Consider the following 27,488-nt stretch of genomic DNA (forward strand, 5'->3'; position numbering starts at 1 on the left):
AGGACCTATGAGAAGGTGTGTTTGATCTGTGGTTCTTCCACAAACTTCTTATTCACCACCAAAAAGAACAATGACAATGTCGTGGATGTTGAAACACCCCTGATGATCATGATTCAGATACAAAAAACCCAATATTTGAGAGTAAGCAGCACATGCACAAAGAAAGAAATGAAAGTGATAGCGGTGAAGGAGTGTTTCAAACTACCTCTCTCAGGTTTGATCTATAATTCATATTTTATCATTGTGCACTCCTTGAGATCTGTCCAACTTCTCTCTCTTCTTTTTTTAAAGTGCCTCACTCTTCTCTGTCCTTTCTGACCTTCTCTATGTTTTTGTGTCTATATCTGTTTGCCAGTGTGTGATGTTTAGACCGTTGTCATCTGTGGCTTCTCATGCATGACATCATATCCATTTCTTGGATGCCTCAAAGGGAAGAAGAAGTGATGCAGTGGAGCGTGACAGACGGGCCCAAAGGTCTAGGGCTAAATGGAGCAGAGCACCTACGGCCTCCAACTGACCGCTACATCACTACTACTAACATGCTTTCTTTTCTGTGCCCCAAATGACCGGACTGAGGGCCAGGAGACACGGCTCCGTGGAGTAACGTGGGCCTGTAAGGTAATGGAGTGATCAGGGATTTTCTAGTAGTATGATAAGGCTAGATTCCAAACAAGGTCTGGGTTAAATTTAGAGATGAAATTGAAGCATGCTGATGGAAAACATGGAAAGAAGAGCGATTTCACCCTTACATACTATAAGGTCAAATTTGACCCATTTTGCAGTAGCAAATATATTCTAAATATCATTCATTTAGCCCGGAGTTTGATCAGTTTTAATACTAAAGTGAACTAAAATACTTATACTAGGAGGTACAGGTGCTAGAAATGTAAGGTGTTATGGATCAAATTAGATTGTTATCTATTCAGATGAGTTTTAGCTCTGAAATATAAATTAATAATTATTCCTCCATTTCCTAATGTCAGACAAGCTATTCATACTGTTATTTTCACTTTATGGAAATGACTTGCCCAATGTGTGCACAAATGTGGACACGATTATGTATGCTGATGATACGGTAATTTTTACACAAGCCAAAACTGCTGTTGATGCAGCCCATCAGCTTTCATTGGCATCACATGATTTACAAAAATGGCTGAATGACTCATGCCTGTGCCTTAATGTTAAAAAGACCGTATCAATGTTTTTTAGTAAACCTAAAACAACCGTGGCTGCAGTAAAAATTTTCTTGGGTGCACAAGAATTAATTAATGTTGAGGAATTTAAGTATTTGGGAGTGCTACTAGACTCTAAATTATCCTTTAAAAAACACGTTAAAAAAGTAGTGAAAACTTTAAATGTTAATATACAGAACTTTAGACATATCCGCACATCATTAACAGACACAGCAGCCATTACATTCCTGCACTCAATGATACTGGCTCATATTGAATTCTGCATTACAAATTGGTCCTATAGGAGCTTTGCTGCTATTGGGCCAATTGAAGTATGCTACAAAAGAGCATTGAAAGTATTTTTCATGTCACCGTTGTCAAATTTTAGATAAATACAAGTTTCTAAATTTTACTAATTTCAAATTATTTAAATCTGCCTGTCTAATATACAAAGTTATACATGGTCTGGCGCCTCCACCAATGAGTGATTTTATTAAACAAAAGTCTAGCAGTGTTGCCGGGTCACAACTGGCTCGAGCCACTGTTAGAGGTGATTGTGAACTGGCATTCAGGCGGACCACCTGAATGCAGAATGCTTTGTCATATCAGGGAGTGAGCTTCTGGAATAGTCTTCCACTGTCAGTGAGGGAAAGTACAAGTCTCCCCATCTTTAAGAGTCACTTAAAAGGGCGGCTGAGGGACACACAAACATGTGATCATGTTTAATAATCATGATTTATATTGGACGTGAAAAAGAGTTAGTGTATTACAAAAAGGGAAACAGCTATTAGTGTAATGGGTCAGTGTAATATCTGGACATTCAGGGCATGTGCAATACTGGGGTTTGTGCAATATAATTGATGTGTTTCCGTTATTGTTATCTATATTGTCCTCTGTGTCCACTCTTCTTGTCATGGTTATAATCTGGCTTATTTACATTTGTTAAAATGTTCATTAATATGTATTGCCCCTCTTTCTAAATAAAATAAAATAAATAAAATAAAGTAAGCGTAAAATAGCAACAGATAAGTGTAAAAACAACGGAGAAGATCAAATCGCGGAGATAACTCTGTGATTCACTGAAACTTCAGAGATTGCAACCTAAGCAATAACAGTGTACAGGAAACAATAAAAATATTCTCTATCTACGTATGTATGTGTCAGCAAAAGTGGATTATAGTACGTAAAGGTCTATTAAGGGTTCCTGCCAGCTCTCAAGCCTCTTAAATGTTAGGGGAAAAATTGCAAATTGTACAAACAACATTGAAGTGTGTTATTGAGAAACACCCACATGTAGAAAATAAGCATTCCCTAATGGACTAGAGATCCACCGATAACAGAATACATATCATCAGCTACTCCTTCTAGTCCTCCGTTGCCTCAGAGGCTCCATCTGCCTCATGTCTAAAATTAGGGCTGGGTATCGTCACTGATTTCTAGAATCGATTCGATTCCGATTCACAAGGTCCCAAATCGATTTGATCCACAATTCGATTCGGGGAAATTTTGCCTCAGACAGTCAGAAATATTATAATTCAGATCATGCATCAGTACATTTCCATATTTTTATATCTATAAAAAGAAAGCTGACACTTGCGAGACTTTATCAAAGGTGTGAGCGTCACAGCAGATGCCTTTGTGTCAAAGTAATCCGTGTTCCTGCTCTCATTTACTGTTTTAGCTGTTTGGTGGTTGTTGAAATTTAGTGCGGTTTAACCTGAGATTCACGTTTCGGGCAAAATAAATTTATATTAAAAAATCGATTCAGGATTTTAATGAATCGATATCACGTAATCCAAGCTAGAATCGATTTTAATCAATAAATCGATAATCAAAACCCACCCCTATCTAAAATGTTCAGACACGAGCAGCCTGTGAGAAATGTTCTGATATAAGGTCACAGAAATAGTCACAGGATCAAAATAAAACATTCAGTATGTATCTACAGCAACCAAAGCAAAGACACTGTAACCAAAGACACGATTTATTTTAGATATCCAAAAACAGCTCATCTATACTATATGTACCAATCGTTGCAATTTATGCGGTTGAACTGAGTAAACACTCGTATAGATAATTTTAAAAGACAGCTCAAATGACTAATTAACTTATATAGACAATGACCTGACATATTTTTTTCAGAAATTTGGAGAAGGACCTAATGAGTAGGAGTCAAAATTTTCTAAAGCTCTGGATCAACACACACACACACACACACACACACACACACACACACACACACACACACACACACACACCAAAATCAGCTGCCTGGTAAAGAGGGTGGTACTCAAATTACAGCTCAAGATATCTGATTGTGGCTAATGAAAATGACTAATAAATAAAATAAAACTGCAATTAGAAAGGATTTATTTCACTCAGGAAGCATAGGTAATTTCAATCTTGTCTGTGGTGATGACTAATTTTATTCCGATACAAGTTCAAATTGTGTGTGATTTCCTCTTTCCTGGTATTAATGATGTAAAAAATAAAATCCATCTGTTTTATATTAGTTTGTTGGCTCTCTCATGATTTAAACAAAACATCATCCACTGGTCTGTCACTACTGGTGACAAGAATGGTAATTACTCCTCCCATTGGGTCATTCACAGATGGGGTAAGCTAACATTTCATTATTCAGTTTAACCTCCTAAGACCCAAACTCTTCCATGGCATGTGTTTTTAATTTCTCTTTGATACTTGGGCTGATTGGGACCTGATAAATGTAAAAACAAAGAATTACCAGATTATTTTTTTTACCTGATTTTTGTTTCTAAGAAAAATGATAGCCACATTGAGGATATTCCTTTCAAATTTCGATAGAGCAGTGGCAGTATAATGTCCCCGTAAGTGGATATCAGGCCCTTGTAGAGCAAAATTAAGTATTTTGGTCTAAATAACCCAAAATGTGATGTCCACATATGTGGACGTCAGGTCCTAGGAGGTTAAATAAGAGGAGCATGTGTGATACAAGGCCGGGGTTATAGTGAGATTTTGCAGGTGGGGAAACCCTAACATTAGGTGTCAGTGCTGCCTGGGAAAAATAATTACTTAGAAATACGTCACATAATCATTTTATTCTGAGCTCTGGCAGATTTTTCCTCATGTACAAACTGCAATCAGCTGTATTATATTTAATGGATTTAGTCAGCTAAATTCTTTAAGATATAAGATGATGTTACATGAATTATATGGCTGATTTCCAATCACTCGACAAAATGAAACTAGAATAAAAGGTAGACTTCACTGAGTGCCACCCACTGTACTGGTATGCTGAAATGTAGTAGGATAGAAAAAAACAAAAAAATTGTCATCACTGGCATAGTTTTAACACATTGTTTAGCTAGTTGTAGCAGCATGGTAGTTTGAAATTAGCATAGATTAAACAACTCACAAATTTACCTAACAGGCAACTCACATATTCATATAATTCCAATTTCAGCAGTATCAGGACTAATCAAAAATTTGTTTCTAAGTCAGAAATCAGAAATCTTTGTGTAAATATATAAAAGATAGTTTTGCAATTTCACCTGCAAGGTCAGGCTGTCATACATGGAGCTAATTACGGTCTTATTCTTTCTTTTGCCCCATCCAGGATGTAATGTAGAAAAAAAACAACAAAGTTGCAGTTTGAAAGCGAATAAATGTCAAAATGACTGAGTTCTGTAATGTGTTCTGCAGCATCTCAGACATCGGGATCTAACCTGTGATTGATGCAGTGAATGAGGGTCAGGTAATGTCTGTTCTTTTCACATAGGACTGTGGCCCCTGTTTATCAGCCCATAACAACAGCTGCACCATCACTTGCATAGTCAACAAACCGCAAGCGCAATTTCTTCAAAGATAAACTTTCTAACTGTAGGATGTTGCCCACAGCTGCCCTGGTGCATAGATGCAATTTAACAAGTTGAAAGAAAGAGCTGGAGTACTCAGCTTTGTGGCAAATTCTGATGTCAATGATCAGTCAAGTGTTTGGCACACAGTAGGAATATTTCCAGGATTCTTTGTGAAACTCTCCCGATGCTCTGGATCCACTTCATTTCAGTTTTATTTAGTTAATGATGGTTTTTACTCTGAAACAGTGGTGCTTAGAAACTTAATGAAAAGTTAAAATGGAATGGGATCCAGTCACCGTCCCCCGAAGCAGTGTAATCTCTGTTGTCACGCATCGCAAGTGCTGAAATTAAAAGTCAGTTTCTAATTTTATTGTTGTTTGTGCTGTAAACTGTTTCAAGTTGCCGCACTAAAAAGTTGGGAATACATTTTTATATCGCCATTGGGGATGAAAAATAATTAAGGAACATGGAGACCAGGAGAAGGGGGGAAGCTCCCCTCAAGATCTCCTGGCAAATCACATCCTGGTTTAAAAAAACTGTAAAATGAAAGAGAACATAATGTACAAGATTTAAATTTAACCTGCTGATCAATGCTTACCTTTGAAAATAATCCTGCATCCTCCTCTTATGTCTCTTTCTTAAATCTTTTGCCATCTATCAGAACCACACATTAATGTTTTATTCTCTCTCTGGGAAATACAGCAGACACATTTTGTGACAGACTGTAGAGAAACACTTTGTATTTTTCGTAATATTTGTTTGTTCAGAAATTATGTCATAATTTAAAAAATGCTCCTCTTTTCATGCTCGCTCCTGTTCTGCAGCTTGCTCTGTGCTTAAGTGCCCCAACCTCAACTTTACATCAGCACAATGAACGCTTCACAGGGAAGAGCAAGGAAAAAGGAAATGCTGAAGATGTAAGTGGACGGTGGAACATTATTATTTTCTTATTACTGAGGAAGTATTTCTATATTACTGGAAGCAACTCCAAGCTGTGGCACATGAAAAATTAACTCATTCAACAGTAATATGCATTTACTTGCCCATCAGAATGAATCACAGAGTTCAGGTACCTTCAATTGTTCATTAATTGAAGGTACCTGAACTCTGTTCCCAATTATTCTGATTTACTTTAACCCTGATACAAGGATACCATTCATACAGCAGATTTGATCAGATAATATCCATAACTTACCCTAATGCTGGCAATGATCAAAACTAACTTGAACGTCTTTCCACGGCCACATAATTTTAGTCACTGTGTCTTCGGCCAAAGCAAAGACGATTCTTGTTTGGTGTAAGCAGAAGTACATACTCAGCATCGTGCAGATGACATACCACTAAAGTGCAATTCCAGTGACAAAGACAACAGGCAAAATGGATTTGTGTGAATGGAGTAGACATAGAGCATGCTGTGTGATTTCCATCTAGGCCAAAGAGCTTTGAATTTTTTATACCTCTTGCAATTTGTGGCAGAACAGGCATGAAAAGTGTATTTTTCCCACCAGCGGGTTGACAATAACATGTTTGGTGTTTGCATACAAAATGCAATGGACATGAGGTATGGAGGTATGAAGTCAGCTCTTGTGACTGGATTACCCAAGACAGATCTCAATGCCGGTAAGATCATAGCCTTAGTCTGCTGATTTTGGAGGTCTTTCATTTACAGAGACTTTATAGATTCAGATTTATATGCGTCATCTCAAAAGAAGAAACACCTCAAATTTACTATAAGAAAAACACAAACACACGTGCATGCGTAAACAGCAGGGGATGCGTGAGTTAAATTACAGTTTCTAACTTACCACAGGTGAGAAACACATTACACCATCAACATATCTGATATTCTATAGCCATTGGCGCAAGTGCTTCCATGGCAACACTGTATGAACGCTCAAACTGCTAAAGTACATTGGCTTTTTGATCGCAGAGGAGCAAAAGAACTAGCAATACGCCAAGCATGTCAGAGTAGAGGCAGAGAGACAAAGACTCAGATATAGGAGCCAGACAGAAATATATAAAGTTCAAACTCAAAGCCTTTTATTAGAAGAAGATGAGTAATAGAAATGACGAGAATGAAATGGAGACCACAGGAAAGACTTATTTATGTATAGAAAAAAGGGGAATTGATAATAAGCGCTGGGCAACGAGTGGATGGATAGAGATTTACAGGTTATGATGTAACAATCAATAAACTGAATGAATGAATTATGGTGCTACCAGTGAATCAGCAGTAACATGTATACTGTGCTAGGCTGGCTGGATGGATGGATGGAGTGAGGGAGACTAGTTTTCCATAATTCTAGGATTAAAATCTAGGACTCTAGGAAGTGTTATTAAGCCATAAAGTTACACTGCACTGTTTGTACATCAAATTGAGTCGATGGGTATACAGGAAAAATGTTTTACTGGAAATGTTTGACTAGAACACCCCATGAGGATACGCTTGTCATAGGTTTCAAAAGTCTTTTCCCCAACAGTCTACACTATTGGTATGGTTAATGGATCGCAACTCTAACTTGGAATGTTGAGATCTATGTGCATCCCTGTAGGTAAAAACATAATTCTGCAGCTGGCAGATCTAAGTTTTATTTTTTATGAAAAATAAAACTTGCTTTTTAATGACATCTCCTTTCCTAATGTGCCACTTTACGTTATGTGTTGATTTAATAAGGTCTGTCGGCTGAAAATGTCGCACTTACAAATAGAGTTTCGGAAAATTGGATGCCCTTAGCGAGCAATGAAACTGGATGAGTACATACACGAAGTGGCACACTCTGGTGTCTGTTAATGTGATATGTGAGATAAGAGGCACAAACAAATTTTATCCCCAGTGACTCTCTCCGATCACTCTGGCATAGTTTAGTCAGGGACAGGATTATGTGAAGGAACGAAACACAGCCTGCGAATGGTTAAAGTTATAGATAGAGCGGAAAAGGCTTCGGTCTGAAATAATCCATGCAACAACGAGGATTCTGCTGGGAACACTAATCTCCAGGAATAATAAGCACATTAGCTGTGGTAAGCAGAAATCAGACATTGCTGCAAACAGATAACGAATCTTAACAAAATCAACAATATTAGAAAACCATAACACAATAAGGAAGAAGAGGTTGGGCTGATGCAGGTGTCGGTATGAGACAAATGAATGAGAAATGACCCAAAAACCTAACCCAAAATTACTCTAAATTCAATTACAGGTACACGGAAGCATCCTTTAACAGTCATACAGCTTATTATATCCAGTGCTGCTTGGGCAATTACTACTTTATAAATTGTCAAACCACATTTCCTTGCTGCTATGTGAATATTACTGCAAAAACCACGAAGTAAGCAACAGACTACCACAGTATGCTCATTAATGTGTAAACATAAAAGGAGAAGCATGGCTGGTGGAGTTAAAACGCAAACGCTTTCACAATCCTGATCAAAATAGGAAAAGAAAAAGAGCAATGCAAATAAAATAAGAGCGAATAGCCATGTTTTACAGAATAACGGAGCTTGACATTGCTCTACAAAAATATACATGTGTTACTTCTAAGAGCAATAACAAACTGGTGAGATGTTATGAAGCCTCTCTAATGAAGCCTTCATTTTTATGTTTAACTGTTGTTTTAAATAATTTGTTTTTCAATACCACAGCAGTTAAATATCTAATGGCACAGTGGAGGGGCAAAACGGCTTTACTGTAAGTCACTGTATGAGTTTTAACCATCTCTAAGGCTGCCTGAGGGACACTGAGAACACAAAGCAGTTACTTTCATCAAATATTGTATTTGACATTGCTGTGAACAGCACTTTGTCTCATTTGTCTCCATTAATGGTAAACTTGACAGGCTCAGTAACAACAAAGTTTTAGCAGTTTTGGTTTTACAGAAAAAAAGAGAAAAAATAATGCCCCATTTTCTCACTTTAATCTCTTGAGGAGCTGGCTTCGTTACTGAGATAAAAGGAGACTAGAGGGATAGCAGTTTCACATCTCTATGGCAAATACAAGGATACTGATTTCAGTGGTTAGCCCATAAAATTCACTTATTAATTAATTACTAGTGAGCAAGAGCCATCATTTGTCCTTCTGGCCCATATGGAAGAATAAAAGGAAGTTTAATATTTGCATCTACAATTTCTAGATACTTCAATAATCTCTTCCATACACTTCAGCACTTTAAGTTTTCCTACAGAAAATTAAAGCAGATAGAAAACATATATAAATAAATGTGTTAAAACGTGTTACAATTGTCTTGTCAGAACCACGGACATGCAGATGAGCATCTCTGATTACGTAACACATTTGACCTTGAAGCAGATGGGCTACAGCAGCAGAAGATTGCACTGGGTGCTGCTCCTGTCAGCTAAGAACATGAAACCAAGGCTACAATTCATCACTTTGGACAATAGAAAATTGGAAAAACATTGTCTGGTCTGATGAGTCTCAATTTCCGCTGTGACATTTGGAAGACAGGGTCAGATTTTGATGCAAACAGCACAAAAGCATGGTTCCATCCTGCTTTTTATCAGCGATTGAAGTTGGTGGTGGCATAATGGCACGGGGGATATTTTGGCACACATTGGGCCCCTTTGTACCACTCAGTATTTTTTTTGTAATGTGCTGTTGCTCACTGTGCTCATCCCTTTATAACTTAGAATATCTGTCATCTATAAAACAAATCATTTAGGTGTCCCGTATAAACAATAATAAACCTCCTTGGTCATTTGTGTAACTTGAGGAAAATGTTGTTTTAGAGATTGTTTCACTGGTGTTACTATAAAATGGATAGAAAAATGTTTTGTCAAGAATGGGAATATAATAAAATAATACTAGATGAGGAAACAAATAAGCACATTTCACAAGCTGTCACTGTGTTCCTTCCAGAAGTTCTGAATTTGGTAAATATTAAGAGCGTTACGGGACAGCCCAGTACTTCACTCACACTATTATACATTTCCACTACTCTGGATTCAAAACCAGGAAACAAAAAAACATTCTCTCTAATATGAGCCAAATTTCATTGCTGGTGAGCAAACAAATATTTTGAAACATTTATTTTACTGCTTTAACTTGCCAACCACTACTCTACCGAGTACTAGAGGTGAACAATATATTATTCCCTGTGTATATCGATTCATTTCATCAGCAGTGAGTCAGCAGTGAATCCAGGCAATGAGTCATAGTTAATATTAACGGAGATGGCAATGACTGTCTCGGGGCCCCAGATGGATGGCTTCTCTTACAGCCTGAGGGACAGCATTGTATATACAGACTGCAGCATGGTCACTAAAATCCATGGTTATAACACTGGTTAGAAGAACTGAAGTGCACACACTAACACGTGACTTTATTTCAGATACTCACATTTTTACCAGCCTCAAAAGCATAGTTAGTATGATAGTAAGGTCTTTACCTGATAATATAAAGCGCCTCGAGGCAACTGTTGCTGTGATTTATCGCAATATAAATACAACTGAACTGAGCTTCTGAGTCTGTGTATGCGTGTATACCACAAAGACAGTTTTGAGGACTTTGATCAGCCAAATTGCCACAGACTCAAAACCACACAAGTTACAGCAGCAACAACTTTACAGTAGCGCAGTCGAGATCAAAATTAAGGTTCAGTTCACAAGATTTTTTAAAGCCAAACTGAAGAATACTGAGTAAACAATGCTGGAAGAAAACATTCATCCTGTTCATATTTCTCGGCAAATCTGGCCCCTAAACCCTGACGTCCTGTTCAGTAATAATGTGGTAATAGTGGGATAACAAAATGGAAACAGAAAGGTAATAATATGAAAATTTGCACATTATTACTACTTAGTTACCAAAGTAATACACAAGTAATATAAGTGTAGCAACAATGGTTACAGCTGAGTAATTTTACACTGAAATTCATTTAATTGGACCAAAAACACAGGGTAATAATATGGAAACAAGGCTATGTTAATGAAGAAAACCAGTTATTAATAGTAGTATAATACCTTGACAACAACATGATAAACTGCTAGCAAGAAGAAGATAATGTATGAATTTTCTTTTTTTCTTAACTTGCAAATTTCCATATTAATATCTTTGTTTCCACCTTGTCACCCCATTATTACCACATTATTACCAAGCTGTAATAGAAAGTTGTATGTGTTTGTGCCTCTGCTAACATTCCTACTTCCCAGTTCAGACATTCAGATATGTGGCCTTCCTCCTACATATCATTACTGGAATGCGTGCTGAAGTGTGTACGTGGGTCACGTAGTATAGGAATAAGTGGCAGCGATGATGATTTAGTTGGAGGGCTTGATAAACCTAATGTGAGGGGCTATATTTTACAGAAATAGCGTAATTAATGTATGACAGTGTATAAATAATTAATATATTTAAATGTTCCTGATCCTGTCGTTTCCTTCGTAACAGGGTGCAGGTGTGCTTTTCTCAAAGCAAACCGTTATATGCTTCAACAAGATTAAATTGGCAGCATTGCAACCAAAGAGTGTGTATGTATGTGGGGGCATGTTTACATTGCTTTTATTTTTTTTTCCACATGCAAATGCTTTTATTGTGCGCTTGGATAATTATAGCGTGTTTCCCTCGACTAGGAAGCCACGATTACAGTATATGTGTCCATGTATATATGTGCAATTTTACATGCACAGATTGTGAACGAGCCTGTATTCTCACATGAATCCAAATTGCAATTGTTGTGTTTGGGGGTGATACTAACAAACCTTCTGCACTGCTAAACTAGGCCACTGCCTTGCTGCTGGCAAAAGAGAGAGAGCGCGGCAGAGAAGAAGCAGACAGAATCAGATGGAGGGAAGAAAAATGAGGTAATGAAGAAATTACATAATAGTGTTAAATACCACAGAGGTGCACTTCATGTCACTGTGAACCATAAATTGCTAGTATTATCACATCACGTCAGACAAAAAAAAAGCAGGTAGTTCAGAAACATTCACTGTATAACATTTGGCTTTGCCGAGAAGAAAACAATGACATGAGTGGTACTATCTTTGTGCTTGTAAGCTGCTCAAAGTTAAGACCATCGGCTCAGTGTCTAAGAATCTGAAATGTAATGATCTTAATTCAAAGAGGCCTAAAAGACTATAATGCTCATCCGCGGTATATTGTTTCATCTTAGTAGTGCAGATTGAACTAAAAGTCTTCTTTATCATGTGAACCCAAGTACCAATTAAAAGAATTGTGCTCTGAGACTGTGGACTTACAAGCCCAACAAAAAAAACTCTCACGACATATTCTCATACAAAACTTTTGGTTCCTGCTGCAATGTTAGAGTAGCACAGATGGTACGCAAAAAATGTCCATTATTGGCTTTGATGGGGCTTCAGTCCCTGACAGCGCTTCCTGTCAGCCTTGTTGATAACAAGGACAGCAGAGGGACAACCTAATCCTTAATATTTTAATATTTGCTTTGGTTGCACTCATGAAACACCAAATTTCCTAATGTAGTATTACTAGGTACCACTGTGAGATACCCGGTGGGATGTTAATGACTCATGTTTGTTGGATGGTAGCAGGCTGTTTTCTTTTTCACTGCTGAATGATAAATGGTGGTGGTAGACAAATATGAATCAGCAGTATATAAAAAAAAAGTGACTTACTGTAAAGAAAGTAGGTTAGACATAGATAGATAGATAGATAGATAGATAGATAGATAGATAGATAGATAGATAGATAGATAGATAGATAGAACAAATTGGAACTGGTTGTAAACTAGAACTGGAAAAGCATTCATGATCTCTAGTGTTATTAAGCTGTAGCTCTTAGGGTCAGCACATGCAAACATTTATCCATTTTCTAAATCAGGGAGGAGGGGTTAGACCCTATCGCATGGGGGCAAAAGGTGAGGTACATCCTAGATGACACCAACTTGTAATTTAACAAGCAGGTTAAAGGGTGCCAGAGTACCCAGAGAGAAGACACACAGGCATAATGAGCCAGTAGATTCAAACCCAGAACCTTCATGCTGGGCGGTAAGAGTCCTAGCTGCTGCTCCACCATGCTGTCAAGATGCAATAATAACTTTTCGCAGAAGTATTTACTGATAGGAAAGGAGGCAGAGATGTGACGGATGTTGCAAGACATGCAGAAAGGAAAAAAAAGTGGAGGCATGGGAAAGGGAAGATGCATGAGAGCAGAGGAACAGGGTTGATAGAGAGAACAAAGAGCACCAGATTTAAAATGAACTGAGACACATCACATTATGAAACTCTCCCTGGCCAGTTAAATCTCAGCAACAAGGAATGTGTCACAGAGAAAGAGAGAGGCGAAGAATTACAATGTGTTCAAAAACATGGACAGTGAAAAAGAACCCCCTTTTCTGGGGTCAAGAACATCAAGCAAGAGACTGAGATAATAAAAGAGAAATAGAAAAAAGATCACATTAGAGGAAAAAAAGAAAGATATACAAGCAACAGACACCAGAGTAGAAAGAGTGGTGAGGTTATTACACAATTACGTCAAAAGAAAGAGACATAAGAGGGAGCTCTGGGTCACCCCACCGGATCTTTTTATTTACTTACAAAAAACTCCTCTTTCATAAATTGAATCTTGGTTTACACAAACCGAGGGGGCAAAGGAGACAAGGAAAAAGCTACAGAAAGACAAAGTAATGAAAAACAAATGGTTGAATGGGACGACTCGGCTTGAAAAGATAAAGACATGCCAAAGCACACTCTTGATTCACCATGAAAGCTTCTTTTAACTGGCTTTTGTGTTCACCTAAAGGTGGGAGGATGCAATGTGTGAAATGAGACACAAACAACACTTAGATATAAGGCAGTAGGATAGTTCTAACTACAACGAGTACTGTGGTGTGTTAACACGAACACAAAAAGATTTGAAGACAGTACACACTTCAACACCCTCTGCCAGGTTATTAACTGGCACTTTGTGCTCCAGCAGAGTACAGAAGCACTGCATAACAACTGGTCTATTTGCACACAGCATCACAATTATTTTAGAAAAACCTAAAATTGCCAGCGTTTATATTATTAGCCCCCTGAAAATCTGACCTTTATATTGAACTGCAGCACAAACCACTTCTCTGCAATGACGTGCTTTAATTTTGAAAGCTCAAAGCTTGTAAAATCAAGTTAGAATTGAGGGTTATCTTCTAATTTCAACACAGTGGAGATGGAAATATATAAAGTTATAACAGCACCGTCTCTACAGTGAAACACAGTAGTGGGAGTATCATACTCTGGGGATGCTTTAGTGCATCTGGAACTGGGAATCTTGTCAAGATGGAAGGAACCATGAAGAAAGAAGGATATGTGAAGATTTTGAAAGACAGCAACAGCTTTGTCTCCCAACACAACAACAATCCAAAACATGGTGAAGAACTACTTCCAATGTAGTTTTTGTTTTTTTTGTGAACTACTTGCACTTAGGAAATACATATTTTTTCAAGTGAAATTTTCACGAGGTTCAATAATGAGGGACAGTGATGACAGTAAAAGTCAACCCAGTGTTGATGGGGGTGGTCGAAGGTGCAGATGAAGCACCCTCATGGGATGCAAGTGCTGCAAGAAAAAAAAAATGCTACGCCATATGCTAAAACTGTTATTGAGAGGCAAGCTGTGAAGCTTAATAGTCACCCATTTCCTCCATTTCTTTTATATCTTCTTCCTTCTTTTTGTGCCACGGGAGTCCATGACAGCTCCTAGAAGTGTAAAGTAAGGAGTCGTGAAACTGACAGAAAGTAGCTGCCTTATTATCGAGTACCTGGGTGCCACTAATGTCTTAAGAGGTGCTTTTATGACACTGACTTTTGAATCATTTGCTTGATTTAAAAAATAACAAAGACATGATTTGGACTTCTTGGATACTCAATAACTTAATACTCATACTTAATAACCCTGCAATACAATATATATTATACAGTTGGTACAATGGGTACCCCTTTGACATGTTACCAATTTCATCTTTCAAGTGAGGAATCTTTTCCAAAACCAGATGCCCCACTTGCTATTTCTCCTGCTGTCCCTGAATCACAACCCCCTACAGTGAAATGCATTATCTCACACTAGGGGTTTTAACTAACTGTGACTCCCTCCAATTAGCTTTTTTTTTTTAACGCTAGAAGATTTGTCAACTACAATTGCAGTGCTGAGAAGACTAGACTGGAAAGAGACCACGATTAAATGTACTTGAGCCTCTGCATGCATCAGTGCTCTTTAAGCACCTGTCGCCCCTCCCTCTCCCAACAAGCAGCACCGCTTCATTTGCTCTTCCATGTTACGAGCTGAACATTTTCATGCATTCAATGTGGACAGCCTTAGCTTCAACCAGACAGTACTTGACAGTTTTAATCATGTCTTTATTCAGCGCATGTCAAGAAAACGCCTGAATTCTTTCGTTCACGCTTAGATTGAGAACACAAAGTGCGTAGCCCTGAGGTGTTTGCCATTTTTCAAAATTGCCTAACACAGATACATCATATGGTCACACCCAGAAACTCTCCCTACTCCCATATTTGGTGTCACTTTTCGCTGCTAAGTTAATTAGAGGTAATTATAATGAACCAATTTTGTATCTTAAATATTAATGCTGAGGAAATTTGATCCCAGGGTAGGAAATGAGTTTAAGATAGATAGATAGATAGATAGATAGATAGATAGATAGATAGATAGATAGATAGATAGATAGATAGATAGATAGATAGATACACAGCCCTTACATGTCTTTCCATGTCTCACAGATATCTTTTACACTTAAATCATACAACTGCTATGCAAAAAAGGGTGTTAAATGAAAACTAAAAAAGATGAAGGGATGTATTTAATTTATAGATGTAACAAGGGTTGATTTACTTAAATTATTATTTTTTAATTATATAAGGCTATAATATTATATAGGTAAATATCCTATTTCCTTGCGACAACACATTTGCAAAGAAGTGTGGATCAACAAAATGAAAAAGCTGATAAAATCATATAGAAAAAAAACTACTTGATGCTATTGATGCTAAAGGTTGTTCTACAAGTTATTAAATCAGTGGTTGTACTTCGTTCTTCACAGGACTCTTTAACTCTAGAATAAAACAAAAAAATATGCACACACATAAACTTAGGTCTAACATTTCAGAGTTCCCTGTTCGTGTTTGCATTTCTTGCTCTAAACCTGTGTTTTACCACAAGTGTCGCAACCAAGCTTAATGGCTGAGACATCGCCAACATTTGTAAATCAACATATTATGAATTCTACTAAGCCAAAACATCCAGTAACCTAACTAGCGATTTTTGAGCCTATTATTTATGCATCAAGTAGGTATTAATTTAGTGATTTACTTAATGAAAAATAGATGCAGAGTTTTGTTTTTTGTGTTTTTTTCAAATGAAGTTGGCGTTTAGTTGCACTCCACACCATGAGTGTCTTGGTTTGACAACCATTAGAGGCTCTGCACCAGCCTTAACACTTAGCTGCAGAGGCAGTAGATATTCCAGCTTGTAGCTTGTAATAAATCAAGCGTTATAGTCAGTAATGGGGGTGGTTAAGCTCTTCACTGCAGCAGTTTTTATTTTTATTTTTTTTCTTTATAAATGCCTTTCTTGAAATGAACAATCGTCCCCATAAAGTAAATGACTTGCTGGATTTGTAGACAATGCTGCCCTGCTGACTGTTTCTTTCGTACCCTGTGCTTAACTCAAATATGAACTATGGCGTGCAGCTTTGCAGAGGAAGAAGAAGGTGGATGCTGTAGCATGTAAGCATGTAAAGCTTGGTTTTGTTTGTTTGCTGTAATTATTGTGATGTCTCTGTTTTCTTGTAAAGAATGTCACAAGACTTGGCTTTAATCAAGTCTAATGTGGTTCTGTAATTACAGCTCAAGCCTGACACATATTTGCGTTACATCAAAATAAATATTTTGTGCACAAAAAAACCCACCTCCTCACTCGCCGTGCATGCAGAAATACGTGCACACAGATACAACTGGAATTTAAATAGAAGAGTATGCTTCGGGGATCAAACAGTAACACCAGATGTGAGTGGATGTGATAATGAACACACGGCTGCTTAGCTGGAAACATTCAGTTCACAAGATCAGATGAGATTCCAAGCTGTCAAAAGAATGTGAGCCAAATATGTTTAAAAAAAAAAAGAAGCATATACATAGCATTAGAAGCAGATTTGATATGAGCGATATGAGCGATGGATGCTTAGCAGATCTGATACATCCAAATTTGACAAATCCATGAAAATGTGGCTGTGCATTCAAAAAAACTGAGGGATTTTCACAGAAACATGAAATGATAATCCATCTTCTCCTGTTTATCCAATTCAGGGTCACAGAGGTGGATGGAGGGGTGCAAGGTTCTTCCTGGAATGTTAGTCAGTCTGTCAGAGAAACACACAACAATTCACATCTACAGCCAATTTAGAATCACCAGTTAAGCTAACATGCATGTCTTTGGACTGTGGAAGAAAACCAGAATACCCAGCATGAACCCACACTGACACAGGAAGAACATGCAAACTCCACATGGAAAAGTCTCAGCTAGGGCTGCTCAATTAATCGAATTTTAATCACGATTACGATCTGGGCTTTCAACGATCATTAAAAATGACTGAGCCGATTATTAGCCCCTCCCTAATTTATCCGCGACACCTTAAAGGCCGGTCCGTGAAAATATTGTCGGGCATAAACCGGTCCGTGGCGCAAAAAAGGTTGGAGACCGCTGATTAAGAGGACCCGAGGGAAGCTCGGAAAGCTAAGCAGAAGTTATTTGGAGAGTGACTGCCGTTGGTTGAAAAGAGAGTTTAAAAAAAAAAACTTCAGTGGTGTTGCACACTATTTTATATTATTTTTTAAAGTCATTGTTAACCCTTTAAAGCCGGTCAGAGCAGCACGCTCCATTTTGCGTAACTATTTTTAAATCCCTGTAGAACCTGAACCGTGTAAGCTAGCGCAATAATTTGTTTTGCATATGAAACCGGAGGAGTTGTACTTACATCTGATGCCATCAGCTTGTCCTCGGTCACGGTTTCGTTCCACATATAGCTTTGCAAAAATTGCATAAAAAGCGCTTGCAGGAACAAAAACATAATATTCCAGAAACACGCTTTGCCGTTCCTATCAGCTGTTCGTAACACTTCCCACAGTGAAATGATGCACCTGCTGTTTTCTTTGCAAATTTGCATCATAGGATTGTTTTTTGTTTTTCCTGCAGTATATAAAAATTGCTGTATCTCCAAAATAAAACTATGAAGACACTCAAAATAAATTTCCTGTGGTGGGAAACTATTTTTTGCAACTTTATTGTATTTAAAGTTTTGAGGGATAAGCCTCTTAAATTTCTCCAAGTAGAAATATATGTAAACAAAACAAAAGCGATTTTCAATTTTTTTTGTAGTTTATTGCACTTTTTTGCAATTTATGTAATTACTATGGACTTAATGCATACATATTATTAAAATATGGGCTATAACAGTTGTATTGATGTATAGCAACTTGAAATGCTCCCACAAATGGCACTACAGCATGTAAAAAAAATAATATAAGCTCTGGTGGACTTGGTTCTATAGTAGGTCTTAAAGGGTTAAATAAATATCGTCAAATAATCGTGATCTCAATTTCAGTGAAAATAATCGTGATTATCATTTTTGCCATAATCGAGCAGCCCTATCTCAGCCTGGATTTGAACCAAGAATGTTTCTGCTGCAAAGCGACAATCACCACACTCCCGTGCTGCTTTTCCTCACATATTCCAGTTTATTTCTTTACATTTGAATTTCTGTAACATCTGTAAAATAAGGCGAACCTAATTTTGGTCAACCAATTATAAGAAAACGTACAATATCTGCTTTGCATGCACCCAGCTTGCAAGTATCAAGTTCTGAGTTAAGTGGTACAGATTCTTTTGATTCTTGATTTCTATCTCTCACTCCATCATGTTTTTACTCACTCCTCCCTTCTAGCTGTCACACGGCTTTGCACTATTTTGCATTCACTTGCTACTGAATTTCTCTTCCATTCCCACCATACTTACAATTTGCCTGTTACTTGCGATTTCTTCTCACAATATCTGTCTTCAATCTTTACTAAAAGGGTGTTTGTAGAATCTTTTAATCACAAGAAAAAAAAAACGCTATAGCAACAACATACATCTAATTATCTAATACCACACATTTGGAGCTTATAAGCTGTTAAATATTTTAAAAGGTACGTTTTTATGATACATACAGGCTTGGACTGCCCATTGGGAGCACTGGCTGTGGCTCTTGTTTTTAGCTTGCTGTGAATAGCCCTACTTGGCAAATAGGGACACTTATGGATCTCTCTGTAAAAAAAACGCTAAGAAGAAAGGCAGGGGAAGCCAGAGGGAGAGACTGAAAAAATAAAAGCTTTATTTTTATTTGTTATGCGTCATTATTTATGAGTCCTTACTAAGATAACATGACAAAGCAGTTTAAAAATAATCTTTTTTTCCACAGCAGGTCTTGGATTACTCATTTACACCCTGCCTGAGTCAGGTGGTTGTTGTGTTTGTGTCGCTCCCCACATGTCTTTCAACAGAAAAGTTGCCTTCTGGTGAACAAAGTATGCAACACTGATAGACATAATGATTAACTTTTTTCCTGTTTGTCCTTTAGTTAAATTTTTTTTCATTTACTGGCTGTTATAAATGCTTATATAGATATATTAGAAAATATTTAACATCGGTGAGGCCGATGTGTTGGCTGGGATCCAGCAGAAATTAAGAAATATATATAAAACATTTATATTATATGCATAATAAATGTATAATATAATACAGCATATAACTAAAGCCCATTAAGGCAGCAAACAGATAATAATTGTAATAAAAATATTATTATATAGCAACGTTGCCTTAAATTTAACTTTCCAAAACTGCCACTGAAAAGATTTAAAGGGTTTATATTTCTTTCCAATTGTCTTTTATCTTTCAGAAGACTTATCAGTCTCAGAAAAAAGGAGGAGGGTGAAAGAAAGCACGAGAAGAGATGTAACTGTACCGTATCCAAGTTGTGTACACCCACTCATTTAAAGTGGATGGAAGGCAGTTGAAAACCTGCCGTGTATCAGTAAGGTGATGAGGTCAAAAGTATACCGTAGGTGGGGGAGGAGGCAGAATTGAAGCTCTGAACGAAGTGTTGGATGAAGGGAAAAAAACAACAAGAAGAAGGAAAAAGGAATCGAAAGCAAATAGGGCGAAATAGCTTGTGATACAAAGGGGGGACAACTGCCAGAAGATAGAAAGAATGTGAGAAAGTGATAAAGAGAGGGAGAAACACAGAGGCAACAGGACTGACAGGGAGAGCAAGATGATACAGAAGAATGGTGAGGAAAGTAAACAGCTGTTTTGGGGTTCGTTTTTTTTTTAGATGACACTCTAAGACAGATAACAAAAACAAGCCTCATTATAACTTCTATTGTCCCTAGGCTGCTTTAGAAATGTTCGAAGCCATCATTATGGGTTTTCGTGCTTTCCCCTGTCTCTGCCAACCTCTCTCTCACCTTTTTGACAGCTCGGTGAGGGTAAGACTATATTCCAATAATTATGCTGGCTTTTTCTTCTTTCTTTCTCTTTTCTAGCTGTCACCCTCCAGTAAGCCCCAGCAGGAGATCAGATTTTTAAAAAGCCCAAGTGGCTCTACCTATCTCTGAGTGGTAATCATGTCCAGCAATGGCTGATGGTGGACTGATTTACACAGTAACGGATGCAAGTAAACACACATCTATATATATTTATAGCTTGTTTTTTGTCCTCGTTCTGTCGTGGGCATCATTATTTCTTTATATGTGTACGTGGGCATATCTTCAACATATGGTGTGTGATCATACAGAAACAGAAGCTGGTTGGAAGAACAATGGCTTTGGTTGTTAGAACAATGGTTTCATAGACTGCTGGCTGCTACACTGCATTCTCACTTTTCTGTAAGCCAAACATGTCTCACTTTCATACACATAAATAGAAGTGAATATCACAACTTTAGCAAAAGTGCACAGTAATGATAAGAAGCTCATTTGGACACATTCATCTTGGTGAATAATTTCATATTTCAGATATATGTGTGCCTATAGGTTTTTCTCAGCGTTCCCTAAACTAGAAGTCATGTAAGTTATGGCATAGCGGGTAAATGAGGCCTAATATAGCATGAAGGTATAATTATCCTGAAGGTGGAGAACTTACTGGCTTGATTGCCACTTGGAAGGGCTGTAATTTCTGTTACAAATCACAACCAACTCCCATTCATTGCCATGCATAGCAGTGAAAACACTAAAAGTCAGTCAGTATGGTTTCAGAGAAGAGGTGGTGTAAATCTGCCATGAATATGACAAACTGAATAATGACTCCAAAATAAACATTCCCAAGGAGGAAAATGAACATTCAGAGCAACATTCAGGTGTGTCAATCAGTAGGGATGGGTATCGAAAACCGGTTCTTGTTGAGAACCAGTTCCCACTGTTTCCATTCCTTGGAATTGTTTGCCATTGTAGCAGGAGACTTTAATAAAGCAAACCTCAGACAACCTCAACTTCTACCAGCATGTCTTGTGTCCGATGAGGGGGGATCAAATTTTGGACCACTGCTACATGCCATACAAGCAGGGCTACAAAGCTGTCTCACACCCGGCTTTTGGGAAGTCTGACCACAACGCCATCTTCCTCATTCCCCAGTATAAACAAAACATATGGAGGGAAGAAGTAACCACAAGGGAGGTGAAACATTGGTCTGCCCAATCAGAAGCTACGGTTCAGGACGCACTCAACGACGTCGACTGGGACATGTTCAGAGCATGCGCAGTTGACATCAACGAGTTTACAGAAGTAGCAATATGCTTCGTCAATATGCTAGTGGAGGAGATTATCCCCACTGCGTGAGTCACCACATTCCCAAACCAGAAACCGTGGGTGGACAGATCGGCTCCAACACCATTGTGAAGTTTGCTGACGACACAGTGGTGTTGGGTGCCATCTCCAACAACGATGAGACGGCCTACATGGATGAAGTGAAGAATCTGGCATCATTGTGCCAGGACAACCATCTCCAGTTGAACGTTGGCAAGACCAAGGAGCTGGTGGTGGACTTCAGAAGGAGTCAGCACAGAGACTACAAGCCCATTATCATCAATGGAGCTCCAGTGGAGAGGATGTAGTCCTTCAAGTATCTCGGTGTCCACATCTCCTCAGACCTGACATGGTCTGCCCACATTCAGGTCCAGACCAAAAAGGCTAGGCAGCGCCTGTACCACCTACGACAACTGAGGAAGTTCAGGGTCTCTCCAGAGATCCTCAGGATTTTCTATACAGGCGCTGTGGAGAGCATCCTCACACAGAACATCACATCCTGGTTTCAGAACAGCTGTGTTAAAGACTAAAAAGCTCTTCAGAGAGTGATCCGTACAACAGAACGCTGCTGCAGGATTGCTCTCCCCCCGCTTCAGGACACTTACACCAGGAGATGCTGGACTAGAGCAGCGCAGATACTGAAGGACATGTCCCATTGTCTATTCTTATTTAATTCACTAAATGTGCAGAATTCACCTGCTTGCTGCATACATGCCACTACTGCACATTCACCTGCTGGAAGCACCCATCGGAAGAGGATACACTGTGATCATAAAGGGAAGGACATGGTCGGCAACTTAAGCAGGCTGTGGCATTTAAACAATCCTCAGTTGGTACTATATTTATTATATATATATTGGGCCTTAAGTGACAGTGAGCCTATGTGTGAGTTGGATTGTCTTTGAAACAACCTTTACAGCTATTTACCAACTCATTCAGTATCTGCTAGGTGGCTAACAGATCACTCCTATTCTGGGCTACCTAGATAGTATAACCCTGACATGCTTCCCAGGTTTAAAATAACGCGGGGCTAAGTCTCAGACGACATACTGTTCCTCATTTGCTGCTCTAGTTTCATCTTCTTAGCACTGTATGTGTGCGCAGCGATAGGTGTATGTGTGCGTGCATCTTAATTGAGACTTCGCCACACACAAATGATGACCCAGTAAAAACTTCCTGTGACTAAAAATGACGGTATACCCAAATTTTTTTAGTGACACATTTGCTTACTGGAGGAGAAGGCTGCAGCACAGAGTGACATGAGAAACGGCACAGAAAAAAAAGGCTGAATAAAACACACCATTGCTTAGGAGATAAACTCCGACTCACTATGCTGTGTCTTAGTTCAGTTATTCCTGGAAGTTGCTACTTTTTGGGCAGTACTGAGCACATTAGTGCACCACTCCTTCATGAATTATTTGTTATAAAATTTTCATCCAGAGTATGTTAACAAGCTCATACAGTTCTCTTAGTGCAAGCAGGAGACTTGGTTGGTGTTTATTTCTTAAAAAATAACTGGATCAAAACAATAGAGGAAAATCCCAGAATCTACCGGGCCAGATAAAAATAGAATGTGTAGCAATACATCATTTAAGCTTCATATGCATGTCATTCACAGCAACAGTCATCACAAGACCCTATCATATAGGAGAGACTCTCTCAGCAATCAGACAATCCACTTGGCAACAGTGGGGAGGAAGAACCCCTGTTTAATAAGAAGAGATCTCTTGCAGGGAATAAAAAAAGGGACATAAAAGCACCAAGAACAGCAAACAGAATAAAACCCTACAGAAAACTACAGGACTGGATGAGAAGTGATAACTTCATAACATAATGTTCCAGGTCAGCCTGAGACTAGAGCATGGTAACTAATGGCTAACTCATTACTAGCTTTATCACAAAGCAAAGTTTTAAACCTCATCATAAAAGCCGAGATGACTTGTATATCTGTCTGTTCAGTGAGGGCTGATGCAGTACCCAGTACTCACTTTAAAACACATTCTTATTTTAAGATAGAAATAAAGGTTGTAGAGAGGCAACAGAACAAGCTCAATTAGCTTACAAGAACTATGGCTTGTTCACAGTCATCATTATGCAAATTTCAAAGCTACTACAACTGCTATTACTTATCCATGCAATCAGTATCCAGGGGCTCCTCTAATCAGCCACCTAGAAAAAACAGAATAATCCTGAGAAGGAGGCGAAGGCTATTAGAAGAAGATAGCACAGGGCTTCCAGGTGGTCCCATTTAGTAGTATAAGTAAGAAATTGCAGTTACCAGTATAACCGGAGGTCAAGATGAGGTCTTAAAGTCCAAGAAATCTTTCAGAGCAAACTGCTTGCTCTCAAAAACCAATGACGTAAAAAAAGGGAAATCTGTGGACAGCGCTGGGTTCAAGAACCTTGTAAAAGCTGGTCTGAACCATCCCGCAACTGCTCGTGAAAACCTTTTTATCAGTGTTCTGTATGAACGAGGAGTCATAGTGGACATAGTGTATATGGTGATTCACTTATCTCCAAGGGCACACCTACATCCATCCCACCACGTCCCTCTTACGCTGACAGGACTGAACATTAAAGATCGCAAAGACCTTACAATATCAAAGCACTCATAAAACATACATGGTACACAGTAAAAACACACTCACACACACAGACACACAAATACAGTACTTTTTTAAGCTGTATCTGCCCATGAAAAAAAATGTAGCCAAAGAAAACCCCAAGCTGGTTACGGATGCATGAAATCTCCATGGGATGGTTCTCTGAATGATGTGAATGATATTTTCTTTGATGATATTTCTCTTTCTTCCTCTGCCTCAAACTCTCATTGTCATTTATCATACCCTTTTTGCTGAACGGCTGTTGTTGCTACTGGATCAAGTTTTTTCAAGCATACTGATCTGATTATAGTTGCTTCAAGATAGGTCAGCTTATGCAACATGTATGGCTCACTGCATATGGAGGATGTCTCTTCTACATTTTCTCCTACTGTGTCTTCCCACTCTCTAGGTTTGGTGGTCATACCTCTGGGAAATCATAAGCCTAAACTATGTTTGTTATTTTGCAGGCATTATTTTATAGAACAATACTTTATACATCCATCCATCCATCCATTCTGAATTCTCTTTTCCCTCTTCCACCTATTTTGTAAATATTAATAATCATCTGTTTGGTGTCTGTGCTCAACTGTTAGACACTAAATTAATCTTGCTTGGTTATGAGAAACAGCAACCCCCTGCAGAGGTTACTGCAGGGGTTGCATAATTACTAGGAGTTCTTAGAAGAGCATCCATTAAATTGTGCATGCAAAAAAAAAAGAAAAAAAAGATTACACAATAATATACAATAGTATACAACCAAAAGCCATTTTTCTCGTATCCTGCAGAGATTAGGAACATTTCTCCTCGTCTGGTGGAGTGCACCACCATAATGTGAATGTCAGCATAGATTAGCATAAATGAAATAAGGCTCATGTAAACTCATTCTCTCCTTCTAGATAAATACTCAAAGCCTTGCCCTTGCTTTCTCAAATTTAAACGTTCTCCATTTCGATGCAACAGAAAAAAATATACTATAAGCCATAATGTCTATTTAAGGTTTGTCTTCTCCCATAATCTGTATGTCTCCTATTAGATCGGCTTCATTTAAAGATTGGCCCATCCATCAAAATGTCTCATGTCTTCTCTTCTTCTAATGGAGAGGATGCCTCAAGAAATATGTGAGCATATGCAACTGATACATGGGCCATTTTTGCAATGGCAGAGTTTACCTCATATGTTGTCAGAGAACACAAAGTACAGTTTTACGCGTGCACGTGCCTGTGTTTTCAGTGATGGATGCGCTGTAACACTACAGATTGTTGGCATGGCTATTGCTAGCGCTAGAGCTAGTGCTAGGTTCAGACAACACATCTATCGACACAAAAGCTGAAGACAGTCAGTATGAACATTTGCAGGAGTTTTAGGAACCAATTAGTAAAGATTCTCAGAAGGTCACTCATGTCGGCAGCTAATTAAAAAGTCAAAGTATATTTATTTTGTCAGTCTAAGCACCTACATGTATCTATAAACTGATGATAACAAGGAATTATTACCAAAAGAGCAAGACAATGAACCAGCAAAAGTCATTGCAAAGGTGTATTACATTAGTTTATAAAACACAACTCAATTTCCATAGGAAACGTATGGCTCAAAAAGAAATGTGCTGATCTATTGGTGCATTCCTACTGAAAATGATTACTAGAAACACTTCACTGATTTAACAGTTATTGCAAGTAAAAAGAAAATAGTGTATAAATAAATACATGTAAAAAGACTATCACTGTATAAAACTCTCACAACTTATTGAATGTCAGTTTATACTAGACAGACAGACAGATAGACAGATAGACAGATAGATAGATAGATGACAAAAATAAAACATTTCTTCACAATCGACTGTCTCCCGCACAGATGCAAAAAATGTTCAAAACTAAAATTGCATTTACAGCAATAATTGCAATTTCTACTCAGTTCTTTTTCTGTCACTGGCACTCTTACAAGCACAAGGTACTGATAATTACTTCAAGGCTTCAGCTTCATTAGCCAGCAGACCTGGCACCCAGATTAACACTTCAAAGAGCTGAGCTGAGAGAAAGAATGAAGGATGTTGGCAGCTATAAAAATATGAGGTACTGTTAAAAAGTTTTTCCTTTGCAAGAGAGAGATAGGACGAGTGAGAGAAGAACTTACATCGGGACGAGTCATGACTTGATATGTGAATTTTCTTTCCTTTTTTCACTTTATCAGGTTTGATCCCTCTCTTTAATTTGTTGTGGACTAGATTCTGTGTTGCTAGGCACATGTGTGCAACACACCTGTGTTAACTGCCTGTTCTGTTTTTGAGTGCACTGATGCAGGCATAAATGAGTTACATGAGGGAATGAAACAACACAGAAATATCTATGCATGCACAGGCAAAGCAAGGCAAACAGCTCATGAGCAATGCTGATCATCATTTAGCCTTTTTTCTGCGTGCCATACAGTGGGGCAAAAAAGTATTTAGTCAGCCACCGATTGTGCAAGTTCCCCCACTTAAAATGATGACAGAGGTCAGTAATTTGCACCAGAGGTACACTTCAACTGTGAGAGACAGAATGTGAAAAAAAAATCCATGAATTCACATGGTAGGATTTGTAAAGAATTTATTCGTAAATCAGGGTGGAAAATAAGTATTTGGTCACCTCAAACATGGAAAATCTCTGGCTCTCACAGACCTGTAACGTCTCCTGTAAGAAGCTTTTCTGTCCCCCACTCGTTACCTGTATGAATGGCACCTGTTTGAACTCATCATCTGTATAAAAGACACCTGTCCACAGCCTCAAACAGTCAGACTCCAAACTCCGCCATGGCCAAGACCAAAGAGCTTTCGAAGGACACCAGGAAAAGTATTGTAGACCTGCACCAGACTGGGAAGAGTGAATCTACAATAGGCAAGCAGCTTGGTGTGAAAAAATCAACTGTGGGAGCAATCATCAGAAAATAGAAGACATACAAGACCACTGATAATCTCCCTCGATCTGGGGCTCCACGCAAGATCTCATCCCGTGGGGTCAAAATGAACATGAGAACTGTGAGCAAAGATCCCAGAACCACACGGGGGGACCTGGTGAATGACCT

At 38.3% G+C, this 27,488-nt stretch overlaps 1 protein-coding gene across 3 annotated transcripts in view; it reads right to left on the reverse strand.

Moving 5' to 3' along the window:
* elfn2b (extracellular leucine-rich repeat and fibronectin type III domain containing 2b) overlaps positions 1-27,488 on the reverse strand; it is an 84,253-nt gene that overhangs the window by 24,350 nt on the left and 32,415 nt on the right. Inside the window, exon 1 of one of the 3 annotated variants that reach the window (XM_082530678.1) lies at positions 26,562-26,626. The exons of the other annotated variants lie outside the window; for them this stretch is intronic. The gene's annotated coding sequence lies outside the window, so the exon portion shown is untranslated. Of the gene's footprint in view, positions 1-26,561; positions 26,627-27,488 lie in introns of those variants that run through there. 3 annotated transcript variants of the gene reach the window in all.

Source organism: Aulonocara stuartgranti (assembly GCF_965226115.1).
Source record: "Aulonocara stuartgranti genome assembly, chromosome: 4".
NCBI lineage: Eukaryota > Metazoa > Chordata > Actinopteri > Cichliformes > Cichlidae > Aulonocara > Aulonocara stuartgranti.